The sequence below is a fragment of the Lithobates pipiens genome, unplaced genomic scaffold (assembly GCF_037356315.1).
Source record: "Lithobates pipiens isolate NorthernLeopardFrog02 unplaced genomic scaffold, aLitPip1_a1.2 Scaffold_28, whole genome shotgun sequence".
NCBI classification, from domain to species: Eukaryota; Metazoa; Chordata; class Amphibia; order Anura; family Ranidae; genus Lithobates; species Lithobates pipiens.
Genome location: NW_027507789.1, coordinates 128,895,223 through 128,910,075, shown reverse-complemented (window position 1 = coordinate 128,910,075; position 14,853 = coordinate 128,895,223). Strand labels below are relative to the sequence as shown.

The window sequence follows — 14,853 nt, the reverse complement described above, 5'->3', positions numbered from 1 at the left end:
AAAGCTGCAATCATTGCATGTTTTGTTTGATACATGATACATACATATAATATGCATGTTGTGCACATATTACATACATGCTACACACACTACACACATATGACATACATGTTACACACATGTGACACACGTGCTACTTACATATTACACACATAGTTCACACATATTACACAAATGTTACATACATATGATATACATGTTGCATGCATGTTACATACATGTCACACTCATGTTACACACCATTTAGACACAATTTTACACACGTCACATGCATGTTACACATATTACACACATATAACATACATGTCATACACATCACATACATGCTACACACATATGACATGCATGTCACACACATGTTACATTAATATGACACACATATGACATGCATGTTGCACATATCTTACATACATGTTACACACATATGGCATGCATATGACATGCATGGTACACACATGTTACATACATGTTACACATATGACACACAATACACATATGGCATACATATCACACATATTACATACGTGTTACACACATATTACACAGATTATACATACAAATGACATACATGTTGAATACATGTTACATACATGTCATACACTTATGAAATACATGTTACACACGTTACATACATATGACACACATGACATACATGTTACATACATGTCACATACAAACAATGAATGCAGAGCATGGAATGTAGACTGTCATGCCTCTTTTTAGTCCTTATCAAGAGCAATTGCACAGGTAGCATGGCCGAGCGGTCTAAGGCGTTGGATTTAGGCTCCAGTCTCTTTGGAGGCGTGGGTTCAAATCCCACTGCTGCCAAGCTCTTTTAACAAATGCCTATCCTTGATTGCTCAAGCGTCTCTGAAGTTTCTGCTGCACTTTGCTGGCATTCCTTGCTCAACACACTGAAATCTCAGAACAGCAGCATTAGGAAATTGCATGCTTTGGTTGAGAAGTCTTCCAAAAGGGCACACTTCTGATGAGATGACTAGTGAAATCTTGTCAACGTTACAAAACAAGTCCAACTGAACGTGATTACCTCTCCTGTAAGCTAGATTCCACATTAACACTTTAAGTGTGGACACCAAAAAACAAGCAGTACTAATGAAAAGCTGGCACACTTTTCAGCAGAGTGCCAAGTGAACTTGCCACAGAATGCTGCACCCAAAGTCCACTCTCAAGTGTAAAGTGACCACCACCTGCTGCCTCAGAAAGAGGACTGAAACACATAAGGTGGCATCTTGGCCATCTCCGTGCAACTTCAACTACCTTTTATAATGGATAAAGTGGTGAATACTTGTAGTTTAGAGTTCTGAGGCCTCCAGCTCAAGCAATGAATGCAGAGCATGGAATGTCCCACCCGATTTTAGTCGATAACGTGTTCATTTTTATGGGTAGCATGGCCGAGCGGTCTAAGGCGCTGGATTAAGGCTCCAGTCTCTTTGGGGGCGTGGGTTTGAATCCCACTGCTGCCAAACTCCTTTTAACAAAATCCCTACCCTCTAGGGCTCAAGCTTCTCTGATCTTGCTCCTGCAATTTACTGCAGTTCCTTTCCCAACTCACTGGAATCTCAAAAAAAACTTACCTCTCTGCTTTAGCAGCATTAGAAAAGCTGCAATCATTGCATGTTTTGTTTGATACATGATACATACATATAATATGCATGTTGTGCACATATTACATACATGCTACACACACTACACACATATGACATACATGTTACACACATGTGACACACGTGCTACTTACATATTACACACATAGTTCACACATATTACACAAATGTTACATACATATGATATACATGTTGCATGCATGTTACATACATGTCACACTCATGTTACACACCATTTAGACACAATTTTACACACATGTCACATGCATGTTACACATATAACATACATGTCATACACATCACATACATGCTACACACATATGACATGCATGTCACACACATGTTACATTAATATGACACACATATGACATGCATGTTGCACATATCTTACATACATGTTACACACATATGGCATGCATATGACATGCATGGTACACACATGTTACATACATGTTACACATATGACACACAATACACATATGGCATACATATCACACATATTACATACGTGTTACACACATATTACACAGATTATACATACAAATGACATACATGTTGAATACATGTTACATACATGTCATACACTTATGAAATACATGTTACACACGTTACATACATATGACACACATGACATACATGTTACGTACATGTCACATACAAACAATGAATGCAGAGCATGGAATGTAGACTGTCATGCCTCTTTTTAGTCCTTAGCAAGAGCACTTTCACAGGTAGCATGGCCGAGCGGTCTAAGGCGCTGGATTTAGGCTCCAGTCTCTTTGGAGGCGTGGGTTCAAATCCCGTTGCTGCCAAGCTCTTTTAACAAATGCCTATCCTTGATTGCTCAAGCGTCTCTGAAGTTTCTGCTGCACTTTGCTGGCATTCCTTGCTCAACACACTGGAATCTCAGAACAGCAGCATTAGGAAATTGCATGCTTTGGTTGAGAAGTCTTCCAAAAGGGCACACTTCTGATGAGATGACTAGTGAAATCTTGTCAACGTTACAAAACAAGTCCAACTGAACGTGATTACCTCTCCTGTAAGCTAGATTCCACATTAACACTTTAAGTGTGGACACCAAAAAACAAGCAGTACTAATGAAAAGCTGGCACACTTTTCAGCAGAGTGCCAAGTGAACTTACCACAGAATGCTGCACCCAAAGTCCACTCTCGAGTGTAAAGTGACCACCACCTGCTGCCTCAGAAAGAGGACTGAAACACATAAGGTGGCATCTTGGCCATCTCCGTGAAACTTCAACTACCTTTTATAATGGATAAAGTGGTGAATACTTGTAGTTTAGAGTTCTGAGGCCTCCAGCTCAAGCAATGAATGCAGAGCATGTAATGTCCCACCCGATTTTAGTCGATAACGTGTTCATTTTTATGGGTAGCATGGCCGAGCGGTCTAAGGCGCTGGATTAAGGCTCCAGTCTCTTTGGGGGCGTGGGTTCGAATCCCACTGCTGCCAAACTCCTTTTAACAAAATCCCTACCCTCTAGGGCTCAAGCTTCTCTGATCTTGCTCCTGCAATTTACTGCAGTTCCTTTCCCAACTCACTGGAATCTCAAAAAACACTTACCTCTCTGCTTTAGCAGCATTAGAAAAGCTGCAATCATTGCATGTTTTGTTTGATACATGATACATACATATAATATGCATGTTGTGCACATATTACATACATGCTACACACACTACACACATACGACATACATGTTACACACATGTGACACACGTGCTACTTACATATTACACACATAGTTCACACATATTACACAAATGTTACATACATATGATATACATGTTGCATGCATGTTACATACATGTCACACTCATGTTACACACCATTTAGACACAATTTTACACACATGTCACATGCATGTTACACATATTACACACATATAACATACATGTCATACACATCACATACATGCTACACACATATGACATGCATGTCACACACATGTTACATTAATATGACACACATATGACATGCATGTTGCACATATCTTACATACATGTTACACACATATGGCATGCATATGCAATGCATGGTACACACATGTTACATACATGTTACACATATGACACACAATACACATATGGCATACATATCACACATATTACATACGTGTTACACACATATTACACAGATTATACATACATATGACATACATGTTGAATACATGTTACATACATGTCATACACTTATGAAATACATGTTACACACGTTACATACATATGACACACATGACATACATGTTACGTACATGTCACATACAAACAATGAATGCAGAACATGGAATGTAGACTGTCATGCCTCTTTTTAGTCCTTAGCAAGAGCACTTTCACAGGTAGCATGGCCGAGCGGTCTAAGGCGCTGGATTTAGGCTCCAGTCTCTTTGGAGGCGTGGGTTCAAATCCCACTGCTGCCAAGCTCTTTTAACAAATGCCTATCCTTGATTGCTCAAGCGTCTCTGAAGTTTCTGCTGCACTTTGCTGGCATTCCTTGCTCAACACACTGGAATCTCAGAACAGCAGCATTAGGAAATTGCATGCTTTGGTTGAGAAGTCTTCCAAAAGGGCACACTTCTGATGAGATGACTAGTGAAATCTTGTCAACGTTACAAAACAAGTCCAACTGAACGTGATTACCTCTCCTGTAAGCTAGATTCCACATTAACACTTTAAGTGTGGACACCAAAAAACAAGCAGTACTAATGAAAAGCTGGCACACTTTTCAGCAGAGTGCCAAGTGAACTTGCCACAGAATGCTGCACCCAAAGTCCACTCTCAAGTGTAAAGTGACCACCACCTGCTGCCTCAGAAAGAGGACTGAAACACATAAGGTGGCATCTTGGCCATCTCCGTGCAACTTCAACTACCTTTTATAATGGATAAAGTGGTGAATACTTGTAGTTTAGAGTTCTGAGGCCTCCAGCTCAAGCAATGAATGCAGAGCATGGAATGTCCCACCCGATTTTAGTCGATAACGTGTTCATTTTTATGGGTAGCATGGCCGAGCGGTCTAAGGCGCTGGATTAAGGCTCCAGTCTCTTTGGGGGCGTGGGTTCGAATCCCACTGCTGCCAAACTCCTTTTAACAAAATCCCTACCCTCTAGGGCTCAAGCTTCTCTGATCTTGCTCCTGCAATTTACTGCAGTTCCTTTCCCAACTCACTGGAATCTCAAAAAACACTTACCTCTCTGCTTTAGCAGCATTAGAAAAGCTGCAATCATTGCATGTTTTGTTTGATACATGATACATACATATAATATGCATGTTGTGCACATATTACATACATGCTACACACACTACACACATATGACATACATGTTACACACATGTGACACACGTGCTACTTACATATTACACACATAGTTCACACATATTACACAAATGTTACATACATATGATATACATGTTGCATGCATGTTACATACATGTCACACTCATGTTACACACCATTTAGACACAATTTTACACACATGTCACATGCATGTTACACATATAACATACATGTCATACACATCACATACATGCTACACACATATGACATGCATGTCACACACATGTTACATTAATATGACACACATATGACATGCATGTTGCACATATCTTACATACATGTTACACACATATGGCATGCATATGACATGCATGGTACACACATGTTACATACATGTTACACATATGACACACAATACACATATGGCATACATATCACACATATTACATACGTGTTACACACATATTACACAGATTATACATACAAATGACATACATGTTGAATACATGTTACATACATGTCATACACTTATGAAATACATGTTACACACGTTACATACATATGACACACATGACATACATGTTACATACATGTCACATACAAACAATGAATGCAGAGCATGGAATGTAGACTGTCATGCCTCTTTTTAGTCCTTAGCAAGAGCACTTGCACAGGTAGCATGGCCGAGCGCTCTAAGGCGCTGGATTTAGGCTCCAGTCTCTTTGGAGGTGTGGGTTCAAATCCCACTGCTGCCAAGCTCTTTTAACAAATGCCTATCCTTGATTGCTCAAGCGTCTCTGAAGTTTCTGCTGCACTTTGCTGGCATTCCTTGCTCAACACACTGAAATCTCAGAACAGCAGCATTAGGAAATTGCATGCTTTGGTTGAGAAGTCTTCCAAAAGGGCACACTTCTGATGAGATGACTAGTGAAATCTTGTCAACGTTACAAAACAAGTCCAACTGAACGTGATTACCTCTCCTGTAAGCTAGATTCCACATTAACACTTTAAGTGTGGACACCAAAAAACAAGCAGTACTAATGAAAAGCTGGCACACTTTTCAGCAGAGTGCCAAGTGAACTTGCCACAGAATGCTGCACCCAAAGTCCACTCTCAAGTGTAAAGTGACCACCACCTGCTGCCTCAGAAAGAGGACTGAAACACATAAGGTGGCATCTTGGCCAACTCCGTGAAACTTCAACTACCTTTTATAATGGATAAAGTGGTGAATACTTGTAGTTTAGAGTTCTGAGGCCTCCAGCTCAAGCAATGAATGCAGAGCATGTAATGTCCCACCCGATTTTAGTCGATAACGTGTTCATTTGTATGGGTAGCATGGCCGAGCGGTCTAAGGCGCTGGATTAAGGCTCCAGTCTCTTTGGGGGCGTGGGTTCGAATCCCACTGCTGCCAAACTCCTTTTAACAAAATCCCTACCCTCTAGGGCTCAAGCTTCTCTGATCTTGCTCCTGCAATTTACTGCAGTTCCTTTCCCAACTCACTGGAATCTCAAAAAACACTTACCTCTCTGCTTTAGCAGCATTAGAAAAGCTGCAATCATTGCATGTTTTGTTTGATACATGATACATACATATAATATGCATGTTGTGCACATATTACATACATGCTACACACACTACACACATACGACATACATGTTACACACATGTGACACACGTGCTACTTACATATTACACACATAGTTCACACATATTACACAAATGTTACATACATATGATATACATGTTGCATGCATGTTACATACATGTCACACTCATGTTACACACCATTTAGACACAATTTTACACACATGTCACATGCATGTTACACATATTACACACATATAACATACATGTCATACACATCACATACATGCTACACACATATGACATGCATGTCACACACATGTTACATTAATATGACACACATATGACATGCATGTTGCACATATCTTACATACATGTTACACACATATGGCATGCATATGCAATGCATGGTACACACATGTTACATACATGTTACACATATGACACACAATACACATATGGCATACATATCACACATATTACATACGTGTTACACACATATTACACAGATTATACATACATATGACATACATGTTGAATACATGTTACATACATGTCATACACTTATGAAATACATGTTACACACGTTACATACATATGACACACATGACATACATGTTACGTACATGTCACATACAAACAATGAATGCAGAACATGGAATGTAGACTGTCATGCCTCTTTTTAGTCCTTAGCAAGAGCACTTTCACAGGTAGCATGGCCGAGCGGTCTAAGGCGCTGGATTTAGGCTCCAGTCTCTTTGGAGGCGTGGGTTCAAATCCCACTGCTGCCAAGCTCTTTTAACAAATGCCTATCCTTGATTGCTCAAGCGTCTCTGAAGTTTCTGCTGCACTTTGCTGGCATTCCTTGCTCAACACACTGGAATCTCAGAACAGCAGCATTAGGAAATTGCATGCTTTGGTTGAGAAGTCTTCCAAAAGGGCACACTTCTGATGAGATGACTAGTGAAATCTTGTCAACGTTACAAAACAAGTCCAACTGAACGTGATTATCTCTCCTGTAAGCTAGATTCCACATTAACACTTTAAGTGTGGACACCAAAAAACAAGCAGTACTAATGAAAAGCTGGCACACTTTTCAGCAGAGTGCCAAGTGAACTTGCCACAGAATGCTGCACCCAAAGTCCACTCTCAAGTGTAAAGTGACCACCACCTGCTGCCTCAGAAAGAGGACTGAAACACATAAGGTGGCATCTTGGCCATCTCCGTGCAACTTCAACTACCTTTTATAATGGATAAAGTGGTGAATACTTGTAGTTTAGAGTTCTGAGGCCTCCAGCTCAAGCAATGAATGCAGAGCATGGAATGTCCCACCCGATTTTAGTCGATAACGTGTTCATTTTTATGGGTAGCATGGCCGAGCGGTCTAAGGCGCTGGATTAAGGCTCCAGTCTCTTTGGGGGCGTGGGTTCGAATCCCACTGCTGCCAAACTCCTTTTAACAAAATCCCTACCCTCTAGGGCTCAAGCTTCTCTGATCTTGCTCCTGCAATTTACTGCAGTTCCTTTCCCAACTCACTGGAATCTCAAAAAACACTTACCTCTCTGCTTTAGCAGCATTAGAAAAGCTGCAATCATTGCATGTTTTGTTTGATACATGATACATACATATAATATGCATGTTGTGCACATATTACATACATGCTACACACACTACACACATATGACATACATGTTACACACATGTGACACACGTGCTACTTACATATTACACACATAGTTCACACATATTACACAAATGTTACATACATATGATATACATGTTGCATGCATGTTACATACATGTCACACTCATGTTACACACCATTTAGACACAATTTTACACACATGTCACATGCATGTTACACATATTACACACATATAACATACATGTCATACACATCACATACATGCTACACACATATGACATGCATGTCACACACATGTTACATTAATATGACACACATATGACATGCATGTTGCACATATCTTACATACATGTTACACACATATGGCATGCATATGACATGCATGGTACACACATGTTACATACATGTTACACATATGACACACAATACACATATGGCATACATATCACACATATTACATACGTGTTACACACATATTACACAGATTATACATACAAATGACATACATGTTGAATACATGTTACATACATGTCATACACTTATGAAATACATGTTACACACGTTACATACATATGACACACATGACATACATGTTACATACATGTCACATACAAACAATGAATGCAGAGCATGGAACAAAATCCCTACCCTCTAGGGCTCAAGCTTCTCTGATCTTGCTCCTGCAGTTTACTGCAGTTCCTTTCCCAACTCACTGGAATCTCAAAAAACACTTACCTCTCTGCTTTAGCAGCATTAGAAAAGCTGCAATCATTGCATGTTTTGTTTGATACATGATACATACATATAATATGCATGTTGTGCACATATTACATACATGCTACACACACTACACACATATGACATACATGTTACACACATGTGACACACGTGCTACTTACATATTACACACATAGTTCACACATATTACACAAATGTTACATACATATGATATACATGTTGCATGCATGTTACATACATGTCACACTCATGTTACACACCATTTAGACACAATTTTACACACATGTCACATGCATGTTACACATATTACACACATATAACATACATGTCATACACATCACATACATGCTACACACATATGACATGCATGTCACACACATGTTACATTAATATGACACACATATGACATGCATGTTGCACATATCTTACATACATGTTACACACATATGGCATGCATATGACATGCATGGTACACACATGTTACATACATGTTACACATATGACACACAATACACATATGGCATACATATCACACATATTACATACGTGTTACACACATATTACACAGATTATACATACAAATGACATACATGTTGAATACATGTTACATACATGTCATACACTTATGAAATACATGTTACACACGTTACATACATATGACACACATGACATACATGTTACGTACATGTCACATACAAACAATGAATGCAGAGCATGGAACAAAATCCCTACCCTCTAGGGCTCAAGCTTCTCTGATCTTGCTCCTGCAGTTTACTGCAGTTCCTTTCCCAACTCACTGGAATCTCAAAAAACACTTACCTCTCTGCTTTAGCAGCATTAGAAAAGCTGCAATCATTGCATGTTTTGTTTGATACATGATACATACATATAATATGCATGTTGTGCACATATTACATACATGCTACACACACTACACACATATGACATACATGTTACACACATGTGACACACGTGCTACTTACATATTACACACATAGTTCACACATATTACACAAATGTTACATACATATGATATACATGTTGCATGCATGTTACATACATGTCACACTCATGTTACACACCATTTAGACACAATTTTACACACATGTCACATGCATGTTACACATATTACACACATATAACATACATGTCATACACATCACATACATGCTACACACATATGACATGCATGTCACACACATGTTACATTAATATGACACACATATGACATGCATGTTGCACATATCTTACATACATGTTACACACATATGGCATGCATATGACATGCATGGTACACACATGTTACATACATGTTACACATATGACACACAATACACATATGGCATACATATCACACATATTACATACGTGTTACACACATATTACACAGATTATACATACAAATGACATACATGTTGAATACATGTTACATACATGTCATACACTTATGAAATACATGTTACACACGTTACATACATATGACACACATGACATACATGTTACGTACATGTCACATACAAACAATGAATGCAGAGCATGGAATGTAGACTGTCATGCCTCTTTTTAGTCCTTAGCAAGAGCACTTTCACAGGTAGCATGGCCGAGCGGTCTAAGGCGCTGGATTTAGGCTCCAGTCTCTTTGGAGGCGTGGGTTCAAATCCCGTTGCTGCCAAGCTCTTTTAACAAATGCCTATCCTTGATTGCTCAAGCGTCTCTGAAGTTTCTGCTGCACTTTGCTGGCATTCCTTGCTCAACACACTGGAATCTCAGAACAGCAGCATTAGGAAATTGCATGCTTTGGTTGAGAAGTCTTCCAAAAGGGCACACTTCTGATGAGATGACTAGTGAAATCTTGTCAACGTTACAAAACAAGTCCAACTGAACGTGATTACCTCTCCTGTAAGCTAGATTCCACATTAACACTTTAAATGTGGACACCAAAAAACAAGCAGTACTAATGAAAAGCTGGCACACTTTTCAGCAGAGTGCCAAGTGAACTTGCCACAGAATGCTGCACCCAAAGTCCACTCTCAAGTGTAAAGTGACCACCACCTGCTGCCTCAGAAAGAGGACTGAAACACATAAGGTGGCATCTTGGCCATCTCCGTGAAACTTCAACTACCTTTTATAATGGATAAAGTGGTGAATACTTGTAGTTTAGAGTTCTGAGGCCTCCAGCTCAAGCAATGAATGCAGAGCATGGAATGTCCCACCCCATTTTAGTCGATAATGTGTTCATTTTTATGGGTAGCATGGCCGAGCGGTCTAAGGCGCTGGATTAAGGCTCCAGTCTCTTTGGGGGCGTGGGTTCGAATCCCACTGCTGCCAAACTCCTTTTAACAAAATCCCTACCCTCTAGGACTCAAGCTTCTCTGATCTTGCTCCTGCAATTTACTGCAGTTCCTTTCCCAACTCACTGGAATCTCAAAAAACACTTACCTCTCTGCTTTGGCAGCATTAGAAAAGCTGCAATCATTGCATGTTTTGTTTGATACATGATACATACATATAATATGCATGTTGTGCACATATTACATACATGCTACACACACTACACACATATGACATACATGTTACACACATGTGACACACGTGCTACTTACATATTGCACACATAGTTCACACATATTACACAAATGTTACATACATATGATATACATGTTGCATGCATGTTACATACATGTCACACTCATGTTACACACCATTTAGACACAATTTTACACACATGTCACATGCATGTTACACATATTACACACATATGGCATACATGTCATACACATCACATACATGCTACACACATATGACATGCATGTCACACACATGTTACATTAATATGACACACATATGACATGCATGTTGCACATATCTTACATACATGTTACACACACATGGCATGCATATGACATGCATGGTACACACATGTTACATACATGTTACACATATGACACACAATACACATATGGCATACATATCACACATATTACATACGTGTTACACACATATTACACAGATTATACATACATATGACATACATGTTGAATACATGTTACATACATGTCATACACTTATGAAATACATGTTACACACGTTACATACATATGACACACATGACATACATGTTACGTACATGTCACATACAAACAATGAATGCAGAGCATGGAATGTAGACTGTCATGCCTCTTTTTAGTCCTTAGCAAGAGCACTTTCACAGGTAGCATGGCCGAGCGGTCTAAGGCGCTGGAGTTAGGCTCCAGTCTCTTTGGAGGCGTGGGTTCAAATCCCACTGCTGCCAAGCTCTTTTAACAAATGCCTATCCTTGATTGCTCAAGCGTCTCTGAAGTTTCTGCTGCACTTTGCTGGCATTCCTTGCTCAACACACTGGAATCTCAGAACAGCAGCATTAGGAAATTGCATGCTTTGGTTGAGAAGTCTTCCAAAAGGGCACACTTCTGATGAGATGACTAGTGAAATCTTGTCAACGTTACAAAACAAGTCCAACTGAACGTGATTACCTCTCCTGTAAGCTAGATTCCACATTAACACTTTAAGTGTGGACACCAAAAAACAAGCAGTACTAATGAAAAGCTGGCACACTTTTCAGCAGAGTGCCAAGTGAACTTGCCACAGAATGCTGCACCCAAAGTCCACTCTCAAGTGTAAAGTGACCACCACCTGCTGCCTCAGAAAGAGGACTGAAACACATAAGGTGGCATATTGGCCATCTCCGTGAAACTTTAACTACCTTTTATTATGGATAAAGTGGTGAATACTTGTAGTTTAGAGTTCTGAGGCCTCCAGCTCAAGCAATGAATGCAGAGCATGGAATGTCCCACCCCATTTTAGTCGATAACGTGTTCATTTTTATGGGTAGCATGGCCGAGCGGTCTAAGGCGCTGGATTAAGGCTCCAGTCTCTTTGGGGGCGTGGGTTCGAATCCCACTCCTTTTAACAAAATCCCTACCCTCTAGGGCTCAAGCTTCTCTGATCTTGCTCCTGCAATTTACTGCAGTTCCTTTCCCAACTCACTGGAATCTCAAAAAACACTTACCTCTCTGCTTTAGCAGCATTAGAAAAGCTGCAATCATTGCATGTTTTGTTTGATACATGATACATACATATAATATGCATGTTGTGCACATATTACATACATGCTACACACACTACACACATATGACATACATGTTACACACATGTGACACACGTGCTACTTACATATTACACACATAGTTCACACATATTACACAAATGTTACATACATATGATATACATGTTGCATGCATGTTACATACATGTCACACTCATGTTACACACCATTTAGACACAATTTTACACACATGTCACATGCATGTTACACATATTACACACATATAACATACATGTCATACACATCACATACATGCTACACACATATGACATGCATGTCACACACATGTTACATTAATATGACACACATATGACATGCATGTTGCACATATCTTACATACATGTTACACACACATGGCATGCATATGACATGCATGGTACACACATGTTACATACATGTTACACATATGACACACAATACACATATGGCATACATATCACACATATTACATACGTGTTACACACATATTACACAGATTATACATACATATGACATACATGTTGAATGCATGTTACATACATGTCATACACTTATGAAATACATGTTACACACGTTACATACATATGACACACATGACATACATGTTACGTACATGTCAAATACAAACAATGAATGCAGAGCATGGAATGTAGACTGTCATGCCTCTTTTTAGTCCTTAGCAAGAGCACTTTCACAGGTAGCATGGCCGAGCAGTCTAGGGCGCTGGATTTAGGCTCCAGTCTCTTTGGAGGCGTGGGTTCAAATCCCACTGCTGCCAAGTTCTTTTAACAAATGCCTATCCTTGATTGCTCAAGCGTCTCTGAAGTTTCTTCTGCACTTTGCTGGCATTCCTTGCTCAACACACTGGAATCTCAGAACAGCAGCATTAGGAAATTGCATGCTTTGGTTGAGAAGTCTTCCAAAAGGGCACACTTCTGATGAGATGACTAGTGAAATCTTGTCAACGTTACAAAACAAGTCCAACTGAACGTGATTACCTCTCCTGTAAGCTAGATTCCACATTAACACTTTAAGTGTGGACACCAAAAAACAAGCAGTACTAATGAAAAGCTGGCACGCTTTTCAGCAGAGTGCCAAGTGAACTTGCCACAGAATGCTGCACCCAAAGTCCACTCTCAAGTGTAAAGTGACCACCACCTGCTCCCTCAGAAAGAGGACTGAAACACATAAGGTGGCATCTTGGCCATCTCCGTGAAACTTCAACTACCTTTTATAATGGATAAAGTGGTGAATACTTGTAGTTTAGAGTTCTGAGGCCTCCAGCTCAAGCAATGAATGCAGAGCATGGAATGTCCCACCCCATTTTAGTCGATAACGTGTTCATTTTTATGGGTAGTATGGCCGAGTGGTCTAAGGCGCTGGATTAAGGCTCCAGTCTCTTTGGGGGCGTGGGTTCGAATCCCACTGCTGCCAAACTCCTTTTAACAAAATCCCTACCCTCTAGGGCTCAAGCTTCTCTGATCTTGCTCCTGCAATTTACTGCAGTTCCTTTCCCAACTCACTGGAATCTCAAAAAACACTTACCTCTCTGCTTTAGCAGCATTAGAAAAGCTGCAATCATTGCATGTTTTGTTTGATACATGATACATACATATAATATGCATGTTGTGCACATATTACATACATGCTACACACACTACACACATATGACATACATGTTACACACATGTGACACACGTGCTACTTACATATTACACACATAGTTCACACATATTACACAAATGTTACATACATATGATATACATGTTGCATGCATGTTACATACATGTCACACTCATGTTACACACCATTTAGACACAATTTTACACACATGTCACATGCATGTTACACA

The 14,853-nt window shown here is 39.7% G+C and overlaps 13 non-coding genes across 13 annotated transcripts; all 13 read left to right on the top strand.

Moving 5' to 3' along the window:
* The first annotated feature begins 746 nt into the window (after positions 1–746).
* Positions 747–828, top strand: TRNAL-UAG (transfer RNA leucine (anticodon UAG)). The gene has a single exon. It is a non-coding gene; the product is annotated as a tRNA-Leu (tRNA).
* A 574-nt stretch (positions 829–1,402) lies between these two features.
* Positions 1,403–1,484, top strand: TRNAL-AAG (transfer RNA leucine (anticodon AAG)). The gene has a single exon. It is a non-coding gene; the product is annotated as a tRNA-Leu (tRNA).
* An 871-nt stretch (positions 1,485–2,355) lies between these two features.
* Positions 2,356–2,437, top strand: TRNAL-UAG (transfer RNA leucine (anticodon UAG)). Its single transcript has one exon. It is a non-coding gene; the product is annotated as a tRNA-Leu (tRNA).
* Positions 2,438–3,011: 574 nt separating this feature from the next.
* On the top strand, positions 3,012–3,093 carry TRNAL-AAG (transfer RNA leucine (anticodon AAG)). The gene has a single exon. It is a non-coding gene; the product is annotated as a tRNA-Leu (tRNA).
* Positions 3,094–3,975: 882 nt separating this feature from the next.
* TRNAL-UAG (transfer RNA leucine (anticodon UAG)) lies at positions 3,976–4,057 on the top strand. Its single transcript has one exon. It is a non-coding gene; the product is annotated as a tRNA-Leu (tRNA).
* A 574-nt stretch (positions 4,058–4,631) lies between these two features.
* On the top strand, positions 4,632–4,713 carry TRNAL-AAG (transfer RNA leucine (anticodon AAG)). Its single transcript has one exon. It is a non-coding gene; the product is annotated as a tRNA-Leu (tRNA).
* A 1,527-nt stretch (positions 4,714–6,240) lies between these two features.
* On the top strand, positions 6,241–6,322 carry TRNAL-AAG (transfer RNA leucine (anticodon AAG)). Its single transcript has one exon. It is a non-coding gene; the product is annotated as a tRNA-Leu (tRNA).
* Positions 6,323–7,204: 882 nt separating this feature from the next.
* Positions 7,205–7,286, top strand: TRNAL-UAG (transfer RNA leucine (anticodon UAG)). Its single transcript has one exon. It is a non-coding gene; the product is annotated as a tRNA-Leu (tRNA).
* Positions 7,287–7,860: 574 nt separating this feature from the next.
* TRNAL-AAG (transfer RNA leucine (anticodon AAG)) lies at positions 7,861–7,942 on the top strand. The gene has a single exon. It is a non-coding gene; the product is annotated as a tRNA-Leu (tRNA).
* Positions 7,943–10,468: 2,526 nt separating this feature from the next.
* TRNAL-UAG (transfer RNA leucine (anticodon UAG)) lies at positions 10,469–10,550 on the top strand. The gene has a single exon. It is a non-coding gene; the product is annotated as a tRNA-Leu (tRNA).
* Positions 10,551–11,124: 574 nt separating this feature from the next.
* TRNAL-AAG (transfer RNA leucine (anticodon AAG)) lies at positions 11,125–11,206 on the top strand. Its single transcript has one exon. It is a non-coding gene; the product is annotated as a tRNA-Leu (tRNA).
* Positions 11,207–12,088: 882 nt separating this feature from the next.
* On the top strand, positions 12,089–12,170 carry TRNAL-UAG (transfer RNA leucine (anticodon UAG)). The gene has a single exon. It is a non-coding gene; the product is annotated as a tRNA-Leu (tRNA).
* A 2,183-nt stretch (positions 12,171–14,353) lies between these two features.
* TRNAL-AAG (transfer RNA leucine (anticodon AAG)) lies at positions 14,354–14,435 on the top strand. The gene has a single exon. It is a non-coding gene; the product is annotated as a tRNA-Leu (tRNA).
* Positions 14,436–14,853: the final 418 nt, after the last annotated feature.